The 16,658-nt window shown below is 45.6% G+C and overlaps 1 protein-coding gene across 2 annotated transcripts in view; it reads right to left on the bottom strand.

Annotated features, from left to right (window-relative positions):
* Positions 1 to 16,658, bottom strand: part of PHACTR4 (phosphatase and actin regulator 4) — a 61,729-nt gene extending 45,071 nt beyond the window's left edge. Inside the window, exon 1 of one of the 2 annotated variants that reach the window (XM_058856550.1) lies at positions 16,603 to 16,658. The gene's annotated coding sequence lies outside the window, so the exon portion shown is untranslated. Of the gene's footprint in view, positions 1 to 7,812; positions 7,960 to 16,602 lie in introns of those variants that run through there. The other variant, XM_058856549.1, reaches the window with a different exon arrangement.

Below are 16,658 nucleotides of genomic sequence, written 5' to 3'. Positions count from 1 at the left end.
CCAAGGATGCCAACACTACAAGCATTTTCACATTTGTTGGGAAGCAATGGCTTTGAGCAGGAACACAGCAGCTGGTTAGCACAAGGAATGGGTTTTGTGGAAGACGTAGAAAAATCAGACAATAGTGCAACAACCCTAAGTGCAATTCAAAAAGAAAACTGGAATAACCAGGACTGAAAGCCTCAATGCAGTTCATATTACTGTCAATGAAATCGGTGGCTTTTTGTCATAGATTTAACATTTGATAAGTGGCTCCCCATGCAAGCAGGAAACGTTTTCCAGCAGCTCAGCAGCTGCCTGTGGGTGGCACAGTGATATAAGGTTACCAGAGAGGAACTGGAAGAAGGGAGCTGCATCCTCCAGGGCTGTGCCACGGGGAGGTGAGTGGCTTTTTCCAACACCTGGGCAAAAGTAAACCCTAAAAATACTCAGGGACATGCTGTGCAGAACACTGGCGTGGGACTCCAGACCCTGCATCGTTACTGCTCTGCTACTGAATAGCAAAGAATCTCTGAGGTTGGAGAAGATCTCCAGTATCATTGAGTCCAACCTGTGACCTAGCCAGAGCACTGGGTGCCACATCCAGTTGATCCTTGAGCACCTCCAGGATAGTGAAAGTTGGACACTGGACAAGGCCCTTTGTTTATCTATGCCTCAGTTCCTCCCCCCCACCAAAGACAGGAATAACTTCTCTTGTAAAGCAATTCAAATACAAATTAAAACTTGAAATACTCCGTTTCCTAGAAACTTTCACCATATGTAGGCTTCCACGGCAGTACATGGACACTTTATTCACCTCACAAACCCAACACAGCAAGTTCTTCCATATTTCTATTTGAAACAGACCATACAAAGCCTGAAAAGGCCACTCTAGCCTCTCCCAGGTGTTTCAGTTCACTGAGGGAGCTGTATTCACCAAACCTTGAAGAAAAAGCCAGCAGCCTATAGGGAAGTATGTCACATGTATGTACAGCACAGCTTTTGCACCAGCCCCCAGTGACAAATGCTGCTTCTATTTAGGTCTCAGTATGGGAAACACCTCTAATTCCCCTCCAGACCTGTCGACAGCTGATCCACCTCTCTGGAGGTGCAGATACATGCAGAGAAAATATTGTGGTATGAATAGAGCAAACCAGCTTCACTCTTCACTGTCCTTGAAGTGGCTGAAGGGCTTGTCATGGACCAAAATTACCTTCTTGATAAAAGGAGAGGGTAAAATTAAAGCAGAACAGCCCATTCATGCAAAGGACAGATGATCTTATTACTGTGGGAGCTGACACAGGAGTAGGAGGATGCAAAGGGAGGTAGCAAGGCATGGCTATTCCGTGATCAACTGCTTGATAAAATGAAACCCAGGAGATTAAAGAAGTTCTGGACACCCACAAGACCAACACACACCACTTAATGTATCGATACATATGAATGCTCATAATGCATTAAAAGATTCTTGTAGTGAAGAATGTAATTCTATAGCTTGCTGTTACCCAGAAAAGTTTGGCCCAGCAAAGCAAGGAGAAAAGGAAGGGAACTGATGTTTTTGTAAAGTAGTTTCTATAGAGCATCCATTATCCAGGACCACACACATTTTTGCACAGTAGGACTTAAGAAAAGGAACCAGCTCCACCAGCACCTGCTTCAGCAAAGCAAAAAACAATGAATATCTGAAGTGCAAAGCTAAATTGCCCAAAAGCTAAGCTGTATTTCTCCCTCTGTCCAAAATGCAGAAGATGACAAACTGAATTCTTGACTATGCAAATCCATTTTAGGATGAACTTTATGACTGCTGAAGCCACTGGAGCATCCCCAGTTAGTTACAAAAACACCAGCCGGGCCTCTGCAAACCCAGACCACAGCCCAATCACAAGCCTTATATAAATTAATTAGTGCAGTAATTGAAAGCACAGAATAGATGGAGAAATGCCTCGAGTACAATTCACCTTTCAGAGAAGGTTATATAAGTGTAAAGGAGTGTGGTCTTATTTATCAGACCTATGAACATTAAGAATAAGAAGTCTTGAGATGCTTTTTTTCATGTAAAGGTTATAAAACAATGCACAACACATTAAACACTAGATGCTCACTAGCATCTAATATTCAAACCCAAAAACAAGTTTGAGTGTCTTAAGCAACCCAAAATGGTGGTCACCAGTAGAAGGGTTTCTCATCCAGATCCTTTCCAGCTTGTTGTATTGCCACAAAGAAATGAATCCCAGGTTTTTTTAAAGAGAAAAAAAACCAACACGTTAGACACAAAGCCATAGAAGGCCTCCCTTCCAAAAGCAGCTGAGAACAGCCTGCAGCCCCTGTGAGAATCCAGCCCCAGCACTGGTTTCAGCTCTGGAACTGGCACTTTTCCCTTGTGTCTTACTGTGCAACTGATTTCAGGGCAATAGTGCTCATCAAAAATTAAAATTCCTTTGTGGTCTGCAAATACCTGTTCATGCAACAGCTCGTTCCTGTACCATACCTCACAGGGAATTTCAATTCATGTGGCTGCCCCATCCCTGGAAGTGTCCAAGGCCAGGCTGGATGGGGCTTGGAGCATCCTGGGGTAGTGAAAGGTATTCCAGCCCATGGCAGGGGGTGGAACTGGACGAGTTTTAAGGTCTCTTCCAACCAAACCATCCCAGGATTCTGTAGTTTATACCTGATGAATGCTAAGCAAACATGAGCTCAGTCCTCTGTGCTTGTGCCTGTTTGCCATGGAGCATCCAAATGAGCTTGTCTGGATATATGCGAGCAAACCTCTCATCCTGGACCCACTGTTATGGAGAGCAGCTGAGGACTGTGGGTTGCACATATTATCTGAGCTAAAATAATCTGTGTCAGTTCTGTAACACACCCCCAAAAGGCACAAAATAACAGGGTTACTTATTTACCTCTGGCTTGTGGGGTAAAATTCAAACCACCTCTGCCTTCATTTTGTGGTTTCCATTTTCATCAAACTTTGAATAAAAACTAAGCAGCTGAGCACTCATTCAGTGCTGTGGTCATGCCCCTGCAATTATGGCTCGATAGACAATTTCATTTGCAACCACCATTTCCTTCCCTGAATGAGGCCACTTTTAGTCTCAGCCACTGCAGAACCTGTTTGAAAAGTGGGGGTTTTGCCTCTATTTAAGAAGTGAGAGGAATGAGCTTAACCACCATCAAAACACTAAAATAAATTTGTTAGAAAGCTCACCTGAGCTCCCAAAAATCCTGCAGCAGCAGAGCTGAATTTGCAATCCTGCCATGAGGGTCTTTCCCAAAGTACCCTGAATGCCCAACTGCTTCCTGGGATAAACAGCCCACAGGGTTTGTGCAATCAGATTAAACTCCATGCCTCCCCTGCTGCATGTTCCAGCACATAAACCAGGCATCTCTAATCAAGTTCCACACTCAAAGGCAATGCAACATTTCCACTTGAAAAAATATGAGATACTGGAAACCTGTGCTGGGTAAGTGTTGTTATCAGCTTACAGAGTCAACACTTTTTTAACTGGGAACAGCTCAGCTATTTGGAATTAAAGCACTTTCTGAATCAACACACTGGAATTATATCACTGAATCTATAAGAGCATCAAATTTCACCTTTTGAGGCAGATTTTGCCAAGCAGTTCAGCTGGTTTGAAATTCAGTTGTAGCCTTATTTTTTTTCTTTCACAGACTCACTAGCATAAGTTCTAATTATTTCTGATTAAGAGATCAAATTTTCTTAAAGAAGCCCTCCTCAGGCAATTATTTTCTCACAGAGCTCCAGCTTTAATAAAAAGGTGCCCAGGCTTTAACTAGGACAACAGAGAAACCAATTCTGATCTGGCAAAGTCTTTGTAACGTAAGTGCAGGCAGAGAGGCATCCCATTGTGAAAATAAGCCCATAAAGCTTCTGAATGAGAACATTTTCATTTAAAAAAAATAAAAAATAAATATTTTGTAGTTCTCATGGTCGTGCACAAAGTTTATGAAGCAGCACCCCTGATTGCCTGGGGATGGTGCTTAGTGCAGACCCACTGGGCTGCAAGTTGATTTTAATCTCAGGCGGAACTTGTGCTCTTCCAAATCATCTCAGGTAGGGACAATTGTGGAATGGTTTGAGCTGGAAGGGCCTTTAAAGATCATCCAACTCCAACCTTCCTGCCACAGGCAGGGACACCTTCCACCAGACCACGCTGCTCAGCACATGGTCACTCATCTCTTAGGTTTTGGTCTGATACACTCTTCCAAATAATCTTTAATTAAATCTTAAGTGGGATAATCTTAAAGACAGTAATCTCCTGGAACTCCCCCCAGAACAGGAATGTTTCAGCTCTGTTTTCTCATGACACTCTAACTTTCCATTAGAAATTACATTTTCCAGCCAACACATTTAGCTGCATTAAGAGCTCAACAAAACCATCAGGGCTTCTTTCCAGCCACAGAAGGACCTCCCACAGTAACTGTGGTTAAAAAAACACCCAAGTGAAGTGACAAAGCTGTCCTGGTGCTCTGCAGGCAGGCTAGCTGACCTGGGCCAGGAAGGCAACCAGGAAAAGCTGCTCTTCTCCAACTCTGCAAATCAAATCAAGGGAATCATTGTAACACCAGGTAGCAGAGAGGACTTTAAAATGAGAGAAAACATCAATGTCTCAAACATTCTCAAGGCACAGGAGCTGAGGAAATGCCTTGGGATGGGCTGTGTTAACAGGAAGGTTGCTGGACCTGGCTCTACACACCTAGCACGAGGAGCCCCTGGTTGACCAGCAGAGGATCCTCCACAAGAAATGCCTTAAGAGCACTCCAGGTACAACCAGTAGCTCCCAGCCCTTCTGTCTACAGGAACCAGCACACCTAAGTGATTTGTCAGATCACCTTGAATCAACCCACCAAAGAGCTACCAAGAATTACAAACATCTCCCAAAGTGATATAAAAGGAATCCATTATGACAGAGTCTGTGAGGAGCTTCAGAACAGAATTAAAATGCAATGACAAAAAAAATTCTTAAAAAGTAAGCAGCTTGAACTATAAGCTGACACTTTCTGGTGACTTCTCTTGCACACCAGACTCAGCCCTTCCACTGTATCCAGCAGCTGCACCCTTGGACATCAGAGCGAGCTCATTTTGTGACCCCATTCCCCAGCACAGTTATCAACCAGCATGAACTGCTGGTTTGCTCAGCAAACAGGACCTTTTGATAGGTGCCAGAACCAGGAACAGCAAAACACACACCCCCACTCCCTCCAGCTACATCAGCAGCACTCCAAGCAAGTTCAAAACAAGGTTTCTGGAAAGGGAATTAACTATATCAGAGCAGTAAAACAAATGAAAAAGAGTGAAATTGAAGGAGAATGTAATCACTTACAAAACGTAATATGGAAAAGGCATATTAAAGAAAAACATTAAAACTAGCATGACCAAAATGCATACTGAGCCATATAAATGAAACAAAAAGTACTTTGCAAGATCTTTAAGACTTCAAAGGTAGCTGTGAGTGAGCCCAGGAGTTTGAAACCTGTGTAGCTATCAGGCAAACACTAGCATAAGCCAACAGCACTTCTGGAAATGTAAAAATACACTGGAATCGGCCAGAGCTGTATTCTTACCTGTACCTGGAAAATTTTCCCATTTTAAATGGAAAATCAGTCAGCAGTGACAGGTCTACTAAAGGGAAACTCAGGTCTGCAATAAAAATGGTATTGAGGAACAGCTGTTTTGCTGTAAGAAGGAACTGAAGCTTGACCCAACCTGACCCAGCTTTGCCCAGTAAATAATGATGCTTGCAGCCATCTGAAGGATTGAGGTCTCCTTCCCCTCTGACACAACTCCGAGTTGGATGGATGATGTCATTCATTTGAAGGCCACAGAGTGTATTTATCAGCCAGCCCTGGGGTTTGCCTATAAATGGAGATTTATTGACTTCATCTGAGGAATACTTCAATTCACAAAGAGGTGCCCACAAAACACAGGGTTTAGATAATGTAACATGTACCCAGAGCACAGGAGCTGTAAAACACCCCAACACCAAACACAAACTACAGCAGCTTCCAGAGGGACTTCAGCCCACAGGTATGCACCCTCCCATCCCAACAGCCAAGAACAACACACAGAAAGCTGCAGGAGCTCTGCCAATCCTCAGGAATTCAATTCATTGCAAAGTTATTTGCTGGAACCTGTACCTGCACCTCTCTGCAGCCACCAGTCTCACAGAGCTCAGCACAGCCCTTCCACGTCTGCAACATCACAGCTCTTTCAGGTTAGTCTGACATTGAAACTAAACTGGCAAAACAGCTTAACCTGACAATTTCCTCACGGGAGCAACTCCAGGGCAGGCACCAGGTGAGGGGATGGCAGGCACAGCACCTGCACTGGAACCCCAAAATATCCCCATGCAGTGAGAGCTGTGTTCCCCAGGCTCTGCCTTCCCTCCTCTCCACCACAGATCTCACGGAGCAGCTCCCCCAGCCAAAACCAGCCTGGTGCAGAAGCAACTGGTTTGAATCCAGTTCAGTTCCTCAATTTGTTTGTCACATGGGCCACAACCGGTGGCTGGAGAATAAGGGAAGGGAGTGAAAACACAGGACCTGCTCAGCAGCTCCAGCACTTTGGGATGTTTACACAGCTGCAGTGTTTACACAGTGTTTACACAGTGTTACACAGGGCTGCAGTGTCTGTCTCCACAGCCAAGGGCCAGGACTGGGCTTGGCAGGCACCAAGTCAGGGTTCCCAGCACCAAAGAGGCTGGAAAAGTCTGCCATGAAGGACAGATCCTGCCCACTGCTCTGTCCCTTTCCCCATTGCCAGCACCACAGGGAAGGAGCCACCCCTTATTCCCTGTGCTGTTTGAGGCAGGTTGATCAGCGGGCCATGAGTACCTACCCTGCTTAATCTCAGAGCACCTGTGACAGACCAAGATTGCGTACTCATATTTACAAGATGGAGTTCTCTGCTACAAAACTATTCTTAAATTCCTCCAGTACACCTAAAGCAAAAAAAAAAAAACAATCCCTAAAGCACCAGCTGAACCCAAAGCACCAGGATCTGTCAGCCCTAGGTTTTGAAATAAGCAGGACCTCACTGATCGTACCCCAAGGGGAGGCGCTAGCCAGGAATTCCAGTTTAACCAGTTCCGTGCTTTCTCATTCCTCCCACTTTCTTGGAACAACAGAAGGCAACAAAACCCTGCCTCAATCTATACCGGAATAAACAATTCATTGCGATGAAAAGCCACCTGCTCCCCCCACACAGTTAAAAGCATTTCCAAATTCCAGCTCTCTCAGCCAGCACAGATGGACACACCAGGCACACAGACACCAGCTTCGCTTCCAGCACAGCCTTTGTGCTGCTGAGACACAAAGCCCGATGGCAGAGGCTGCCTCCATCAGAGCTGTTTTGTTAAGGGATCACGACATAAACCAGCAATCCTCCAGCCACAAAAACAGATCAGACTCACTCCTAGCCCAATTAAATTGCAATCTGCTAAAAACACACAGGCACTCTCTGGCTTTTGGGACCACATCCCTCCACTGGCAGATCACATCCTGAGACCTCACTAATGCATCATCTGCCCCACACGTCCCCAGATGATTAAATTTAACATGCTACAGCTCAGTCATCACCAGAGATTTTCACTTTCTTGCACACCCGACTTCAGTCCAGGGCAATGCTGCAGGAGGGAAACAGCGCCTTTGCAAAGGAAGTGATAGTCCCAAGAGCAGGCAATAAAACACTAAAATGGAGCCTGAATTCTGCCTTGCTCGTTCCTGCTGGACCTGCCCGGCAGTCCCTCAAGTGTGGTGGCATTTAGGGCAGCAGGAACAGGGCTGTTCTAGGCCACCAGACTGCTGAATACTCACTCTGCTGCTGCTGCCTCTGCCGACACAGAATCAGAGCCAGAGGCTGTTCCTGCAGTGCACACTGAGCTCCACAAGCACCAGCCACCGACATCTCCTTCCCTGCTCCCGTGGTTCCTGTGCTGCTCAGCGAGTCTGGCCACCTGCAGAATGCTTCCATTAGGAACTGGCCACTCACAGGACAGATTCCTGCTGTGGTTAATCATTGTCCCCGCACACCTAAGGCAGATCTGCTGTCCCACAGCTCCTGGCACAGCCTCCCGCTCACAGGCATTGCCCTCCTGCCACTCTCTCCCTCTCGGTGCCCCAAGCACAGGAGAAGAATTCTGAGCACGGTGATCACGCTGCCCAATTCTCCCAGTCCCCTCAAGTGTACAGGGATCTCTAGCCACAAGATTAATTCATCCTATCAGAACAGCTCAGGAACTGCTTGTGTCGTCTTTGGCTTTCAACTTACCTTTCTTTGAAGACAAATGCTAATATCCTTCAAAAGAAATCCAAATGTGATCCAAAACCAGACTCATCACTGATATGAATCACACAGCGTTATTAACTCTCCTGCCCATCAAAACAGAAATGTCTCACCTTGCAAAACAATTGTAGTGGTTGCCCAGGATCACAGCAATTGGTGACATGTGGCTCTAAATCCACACAAAACCACTACCCACCATGTTACCCTGAGGATGCAATTCAAACCCCTTGCTGCTGGCATTAAGAATGAAAGCTGCTTCCTGCAGCAAAGTTACCTTGGAAATGCTGGAGAATTTGAGCTTTCAGTACAACAGGACTAAAGCACAGTCTAAAGAGTGTCCCAGTAACTTATGAGCCAACAGATAATATCAAACCCTGAGGGAAGCATTTGTGGAGCACACAGGAAGACTCAAGTCTACAATCACAGGTTCAATTATCTTAAATGATAATCAAAAGGCAGTAAGAGAAACATTCACATCAACATAAGGAATCCTACTCTGCATTTACTCAGCAGTGCAGCCACACGAGAGGACCAAGCAATGCTCACGACATAATACTAAAAACAGTAATACTATTAAAATGAAAGAGCTGTTTCAACTCATTACATGCACCAGAAACACAGAATAGCCTTCAATATTATCCCCTATGAAATGACTCTGCTCAGCAAGAACACAGGAATGAATCAGCCACAACATTCATACGAACCCGCAATGGACTAAGAGCAAACTCCACCCGCTTGTTAAAGATTTCACTGCAATAGAAACTATGATTAAATACACAGAGCCATGAATCAGCCACCTGAAACAAAGGTACACCTCAGCAGGCACAGCAGCACCCAGCACACTGACATCTCAGCCACCATTGCCCCCCCAAAATTGTGGCATTATGCAGAAAAACAGCTTTATCCAGACATTTCATCCTTCTTACCTTTGGGGCTGGTTGTTTTAGGGGCTCTCTTGGTTTTGGCAGTGCTTAAAGCTGCACATGCCCCTTACAGGAACAGTAAACAGGCTCCAAATCCATTTTGCCACAACTGGATAAAGTACCTAAAACCAAAGCCCTGATGCCTCTGGTCCAGCTGTGTCCCTGCACTGCAATTCCAATCAAGCCCACAGAAAAGCAGGAGGAAGATGGCAGGGCTTACCAGCAGTTCCTCAGTCTAGTCTCTGAACAAAGTGGATTTAAAAGAGGTTTAATTTTCCCAGAGGCTAATGCTCTCAAATCTAAATAAATCCTCCAAAAGAAGAGATAATCCATAAATTTACTAGTTAAAAATGTTAATGTATCCAGTGCTTATGCAAGGACTGATGCAAGAGTATCACCTATACAATTCCATATTAAAGGAGAAATGGATTTCTGGTAGTTTCTCCCTTTCCAAGCTGAAATGTAGCACAGCAGCTTTATAAATCCCACTTCCCAAGAGCAGCAAGAATTTACTGCAGAATCAAGGCAAACTTTTTTCTGTTTCACTGAAAAAGCTCTCAAAAATCCCACCTTGCAGAAGAACTTAATATAAAAGCAAGCTCAACAGGCAGAAAAGCCCTGCCAGGTGTGAAACCTGAATAAGCATTTGAATAAAAAAATTGCAGAGTTAAAACTTTAAATTACACATTCACAAAATACAGGACAAGGTGAAAATCAAGAAACAACTCCTTGAACTCAGCTGATGCTGGACTTACCCAACATACCTGCTACTCAAACACTTCCTCCTGTTATTCATATTCTATTTACTGAAGGGCCCACCTACACACCATACGACACAGAGCAGAATGGGACTAGACCAGTAGAACCTGGCTGCTAATTATGGCTCTTAAGGCTGAGATGAATTAATTTGTCCCTCTAGCTATAAACAGGATGACTACATGCTCACTAACCCCAGGTAATTCTGGAGAGGATCATCAGAGGACGAAATAAGGAAAAAGTGACTTGCCTGACATCAAACACCTCGACAGCAACATAGCTGGGAGCTAAACCAGGCCTCCTGTCCGCCTGAGCATCCTTATTTTCCCTGGACTTACAGTTGTAAGTAGAGAGAACACAGTCATTAAAATACAGATTGAAGGCTTCATTTGGAGGCAGATGTGGAATAATACTGATTAGTGTAATCACCAGTGTCACATTGATTTTGGGGATCCAGCAGCCTTACAACAATCCTTCATCCCACTTTCCCGGCCTGATACGCTCACAGAGGTTTTTGCAGGTGACCAGACTGCAGCACATTCAGGACACCTCGCACAGCCAGCTTAATAAATTCAACCTGAAAATCCCCCCCTTTCTTTCCTCCAGATGCATTTTCTGTAAGCCCACCAATACCCCCAGAGAAACTGGATACTTAACAACCCCAAATGACAACCTCACTGGCTGAGGAACACAAGAATCCAACCTGACCTCAGGTATCAGCAACTGAGCAGTCCCTGCATAAACAAAGTCTTCCAGTCCAAGAAAGTTCTTCCCTGCGAACTATCCTCACAGCCAGGAAAAAATCCCATATTTATAATTCAAGTGAAACATAACAATAATAGCAAAACCCCACTTTTTATAATGTTAGGTGCCAGCTAATTGTTTTCCTCAAGTTTTGCCTTTCTGCTCTGGCACTGCTGGTGCTCTATTAACTGCTTTTACCTTGATCTGAACAGACACAGAAAAGCCAGGTGGCCTGAAGCCATCACTGCCTCCAAAACTGCTGGAAAACAGTAAGAGCCAAGAGAACTGGACACACTCATCTGACAGTTTCACCCAGAAGCAGATAGTGCTTCAAGAAGCACAGTAGAGCCAGGAGAAATCCAGTTTACAGACCCCTGCAATCACAGCGCTTCTCTCCATAACTGTGGGTCTGTTAGAAACTGATTTGGAAGTACAAGACAAAAAATTCTATGACCTTGCTCTCCTCTGGCCCTGATCCACAGGCAGGAGGAACAGGATACAGAGCAAGTCAGGAGCAGGATATATGCACTAATTTAACTCTCTGCACAAGGTAAATGAAGCTTCTGTGACCCTACAGGGAACATGCCAGTTCTCACCTGCTGCTAATCAACAAATATAAGTGAAGAAGACTTTGCTTCTAATTATTTGTTCTCCTCTGGCATCACACAAACACCTTTACAAGGGAACAAATCTAGTAGGAGTTGGACTCCATGACCCTGATGGGTCCCTTCCAACTCAGCATATTGCCTGATTCTGTAACAGCTCTTTTCCTGCTTCTCCTGTTTCCCACATAGCAGTAAATTACACCTGGTTTGGAACAGACACTAAACTTAATATTGCCAAAAATAAAAGCCCAAATTTACTAGCACAAATCTGACAGCTTATCACTATTTCAGTAATTATCCTCCTCCTCCTTAGTCCCAGCTGATAAAGACAACCTCATCAGCACAAGGTCATCCATCCAGGAACACGGAGCAGATATTCTGTGGATCCATCCAGATTTCCACTGTCAGCATTGCAGCAGAGCAGCTTTAAAAATGCATTCCCACAGAACCTGAGGCAGCCAGCAAAGACCAGCTCAAATCCTCCTGACCCTGGTTTGTGCTTCAATCCCTGCACAATCCCACTTAAGTCTCCCCTGCACTGGGATCCGAAGGCTGGCGGGTGTTAGCTGTACCTGCAAACCTGCTTCCCGTGAATCTTGGCACAAGCAGCATCTTGGCAGCAAACCAGCAAAAACTTTTAGACAGCTCTGGAGAGGAGAGGAATCGATAACACACCTCCAGCAGAACTTTTGTGCATCTGCAGGGGAGCTCCTGCCAGCACAGAAATAACATTGACCAAAGCCCCCGAGCAGCAGGCACAGTGAGAACAGCCAATCCCCCCGACCGACAGCAGCGAGTTCAGCTGGTGGCAGACATCCCTGCTTTGATTTGGAGTAGGACAGAAGGATTAGTCAAGAGAACACAACCTTCAAAGGCATGTGACTACAGCCGAGTCCCCTGAAAATTTGCACAGTGACATGTTTTGTTCAAAGCTCAAATACTCCAAAGACAACGATCTTTGGCTTTATCCCCCATCCATAAACACCTCTGGAAGCTTCACCTCCATGAGCACAGCCTGAGACACAGCTTGTGACCCCAGCCTCAAGGCCACAACCAGCAATAACCTCTTTTTTTGCTAAGTCACCCTCTGTGACAGTGTTTACACAGCCAGAGGTCTGAGCATTGCCCACCACTGAACGCTGTGCAGACACCAAACAAGTCAGTGCCTCCCAAACCTTGATCCAAGTTTACAAATCAAGGCTTTTCTGTACGATTAGGGCCAAATTTATCTTGCTTGCACCCTTAAAAGCTAAGGGACAGAACTGAGGAGAGAAACGCACATTAAGAGAGGTTCCCCTTTCGAACAGACAAGTGTGAGGTGATTAAGGCAGCCTACAGTTTAAATCAATGGTAGGGATTAATCTTGATGGATTTTAGACAGCTAAGACTGTGGCAACACAGCTCTAATGAAAGGGTTAACTTCTGGGGCTTGGTTAACTAAAGAAAAACCTTGAGGTACTGGCAGCCAAGAGATTCCTGCTTTTAGCAGCAGCTTTCTGGAGCTGACAGGGAAAAGGTTCAAACCCTCAGGTCTAACAGCACTAAACTTTACTGAAGTCCAGTGATCTTTCCTAAAAGTGCCTCAAAAGGCACTGACTGCACAGAAGTGCCAGGCTTGCACAAATCGACCTCATCAGTATGCACCTTGTTTTGCCCCATGACACTCAGCAGCTGTGGTTAATTAGTCCTTGATAATGAATTGCCCATCACGACTGCACACAGCTGGTAGGTGAGCGATTCCTAACTGCGCTTTGGAACCAGCATGCCAAAAGCACAAACACAAAAGAATAAAGTTAACAATCTGTTTACCCCTTCCCCCACTCCTCCAAAGCTGCTAGGAGCCAAAGGCTTGGGAAAAGAAATAATAAATCTATTTCCAGGCTTCAGCAGAGAGAAACCCTTTGGACTGCTCTCAATTTTCCTATCTTTGCCACCAGTGCTGCGTGTTATTTCTCTCAACTCATTCAAGTTAGGGGATGAAGCCCGTTCTTTTGGCTAATAGCATTTAAAGCCCCTCTCTGCAGATAATTAGTCCTCCCTTCCCCATCCCATCCTCAGCAGAAAGAGCAGACAGTCACCAATAAACAAAGGAATTCAAGCAGCAACAACCAGGGTTATAGCTGAGACCAAAGCTGCCTCTCACCTCCCTATCTCAGCACAGCTGAGAATCAAAACAAGTGACACCACAAACAATAGAATGAACACCACAAGAATTTTCAGATTAAGGGCTTCCACATTTTGAAATCGGGAAAACAGCAACTCCTCATCTACAAGGAGCAAAATACCAACGTGTAATCGTTAGATGTCCTGCCTGGTCACCTTCCAACCCTGACAGATCATCCCGAGTCATTCAAAACAAGCAGAAAAGAGCAAGAATTGGAAAACCTGCAGCCCTTTACCTCTGATTCCAGCCTGTTGCCCAGCCACAGGCAAATCACAGCAATCTCCACACCTCAGGTCCTACCAGTAAATCCTCTGGGCAGAGGAAAAATTAAGGGCAGTCATCAATGGGAAAGCACCTTTGCCGAAGACTGAGAAAATTCTGTATATCTATATATGCCAACTCCTCCTGTGGAATCTGCCCTTGGATTCGGGGGCAGTTTGGAAGGAGTTAAAGCTCCAGCCATGGGGATGAGCCATGCTGGCTGCTGCATTCCTTGCCTAACCATGACCCCAACAGCAGGGAAGAACTGGGAATAGTTATCACCACAGCACTGACACGTCAGCAAGAGCGACTAATTAACTGATAAAAATAGAACTCTGAAAGGGCTTTTTTCCACTCGACACAAAGCCTAGGCCCAACGCTGCCACTACTGCACATCCATTAGTTTTCCACGGGCTCCAAACTTGCCAGCAAAAATTAAAAACATTCTCACACTCAGAAAAATAAACATACATGGCACTTGTATGCAGAAAATCACTGCTAAAGAAAATTAGGGAACTGATTATGAATGACCATCTCCACTCCAACCTTAATGGATGCAGGAGCGATGTCTTTGCCCCCAACAGCCCTACAAGCTTCCCTGCAGCCCAAAGTTCTGGTTTTGCCTGAAAAATGACGTATTTTGAGGTAACCCAAATGATCCCAAGGATATCTGCAGCTTTCTTCACTCATGATATCACCGAGACCAGCCAGAAAAACCCAGTTCTGTTTTAAATCCCACCCAGACACAGGTTTTGTACAGCTTGTAACTGAATATTCATCACCAGCTAATAGACCTGCATGAACCACAGTCTCAGCGATTTTTAATACATATAATGCTCCAACACATGCCAAATGCAATGAAATTTGATCAAAATAGAAGCCATTTGTTTAAATACAAGTGATTTGGCTCTCAAAACTGTCATCAAATTAAACTGGAAATCAAATTAACCAGTGACTGAATGAAGTAGAAGGCTGTATAATCACAGATCACTGATCCAGCAGCATGAAAACAAGGATGCAATCACATTCCCCTTGTTTGTGGCACTGCCCCATGCTCCCAATAGGACTCCCACTCCATTTCCCAGGGCTTGAGTATGTTCAGTCCCTCAGACACAGCTCATTTCTTGGTAATCCAGAAATTAATTGTTCCTTGCAAAAACACTGATACATTGTCAGATAACAGAGTACCACCTGTGAAAGGACATTCTGACACATTTGAAACCACCTTGACTTGGGACAGAAAAATGCAGTCATTCCCAGCACTGTTGGCAAGAACAGGTTTAAACCTACTCTGAATGAGAAAGGAGTTTTGTTGCCATCACTGTCCAGATATTCAGCTTCAGCTGCTGTAACTGTGCCAGCCCCGTCCCTCACAATTGGCCTCATTTTGGCTCAATTTTGCCTGTTTTTGTAGTCTTCACAAAAAGGAATTTAAACTATGTAAGTTTATGATTTTAGGTGCTGTCTACTCTTAAAAGCAATTTGGATTCATTTAAAAGGTCTATTTGAAGAGCATCAGACATTCCTGAGGAAATCACAGCAGGGAGAGGAATCTAATTACACTCCTTTGCATCTTCTGTAGCACATCAAACTAACTCAGCTGAACATCCTTTATCCACCAAGAGTGGACTGTGGAAACTTCATCAGTCCCCTTCCCTGATTCTGCACGAGTTTTGCTTTTGAGAAACAGGAACATCACAAAACTTAAAAGTTTAACACTCACTCCTGTACAATTCCAGGTGTCTTTAAGCAATAAGGAAGCAACTACAAGGAGAAGGCTCCTAGGAACTCTCACTACAGCCTTCCAATACTTGAAGGAAGATTATAAAAAGGAGAGTGATATTTTATAAAGGCAGAAAGTGATAGGACAAGTGGAATAGTTTTAAACTAAACAAGGAGATTTAGATGGATATTGGGAAGGAATTCTTCCCTGTGAGGGGTGGGGAAACCCTGGCACAGGCTGTCTGAGAAACTGTGTCTTCCCCTGCATCCCTGAAGTGTCCAAGGCCAGGCTGGCCAGGGCTGGCACCGTGGAAGGTGTCCCTGCCATGGCAGGGGTGATACAAGAGCAGCTTTAGGGTCCCTTCCAACACAATTCATTCTGGGATTGTCTGACTCCCACTTCTCTTTCTAGGCTTGTGGAAGCAGCATTTAAAGATCCTAAAGCTGAAGGAGCTTTATAGCTCATTTCAGCCTCAGCTGAACACCTTCGCACATAATTTACTTTTTTTTGCAGTATTTCAGCGCCAGAGAAGGGCACCAAGCCCTCGCCTACCTCCACCTGGACAAACAGAACCCAGTGCAAGACACAGAGGTAAATAATTCATCTGCGTGTAAACAGAGGGAGAGAACAATTAAACCAGAAAGCTCAGCGGGGACGTTTCAAATTTCAGTCAACATTAAGGCAGGAGAGATCAAACAAAGAAATACCAACGGGGCCGCCTCAGAGGGAACTTTGGGGAAGCTGGAAACACTCAGGGCAAGGCACAGGAGGGCAGCAGGGACGAAAAGCCGGGGTTTATTGTAGTCCCAGCCCAAGCCGTTCAGGGTTTCCGAGCTGTCCTTCGGAGGACAGCGGCGAACAGGGACGAGAAGTGCGCTTGTGGTGTTTCGAGCGAGCTGCGGGGTGTGTGAGCCGCGCGGGGTTTGATTCCCGTGGAGCCCCTCCGCCGGGACAGCCCGCACAGCCCCGGCCCTCCCGCGGCATCTCCGGGGTGCTCCCGCTTCCCCTCAGTGTCCACCCCGCTCCCGAAGCGCTGCCCCCGGGCAGGGGGTTCGGCAGGGCCAAGCCGGGGTTCTCCGGAGCCGTCCTTTGCCCCGGTGGGTTCCCGGTCGTGCCGGCGCTCCCGGTCCCCCGCCCGCCCTTACCTGCCGCCGCCGCCGGGCCGCGCCGCCGGAAGCCGCGCGCGGGGCATGCCGGGAGA

Source organism: Poecile atricapillus, chromosome 24 (genome assembly GCF_030490865.1).
Source record: "Poecile atricapillus isolate bPoeAtr1 chromosome 24, bPoeAtr1.hap1, whole genome shotgun sequence".
Taxonomy (NCBI): domain Eukaryota; kingdom Metazoa; phylum Chordata; class Aves; order Passeriformes; family Paridae; genus Poecile; species Poecile atricapillus.
Note: the sequence above shows the minus strand (reverse complement) of the source record. Positions and strands in the feature narration are given on the sequence as shown.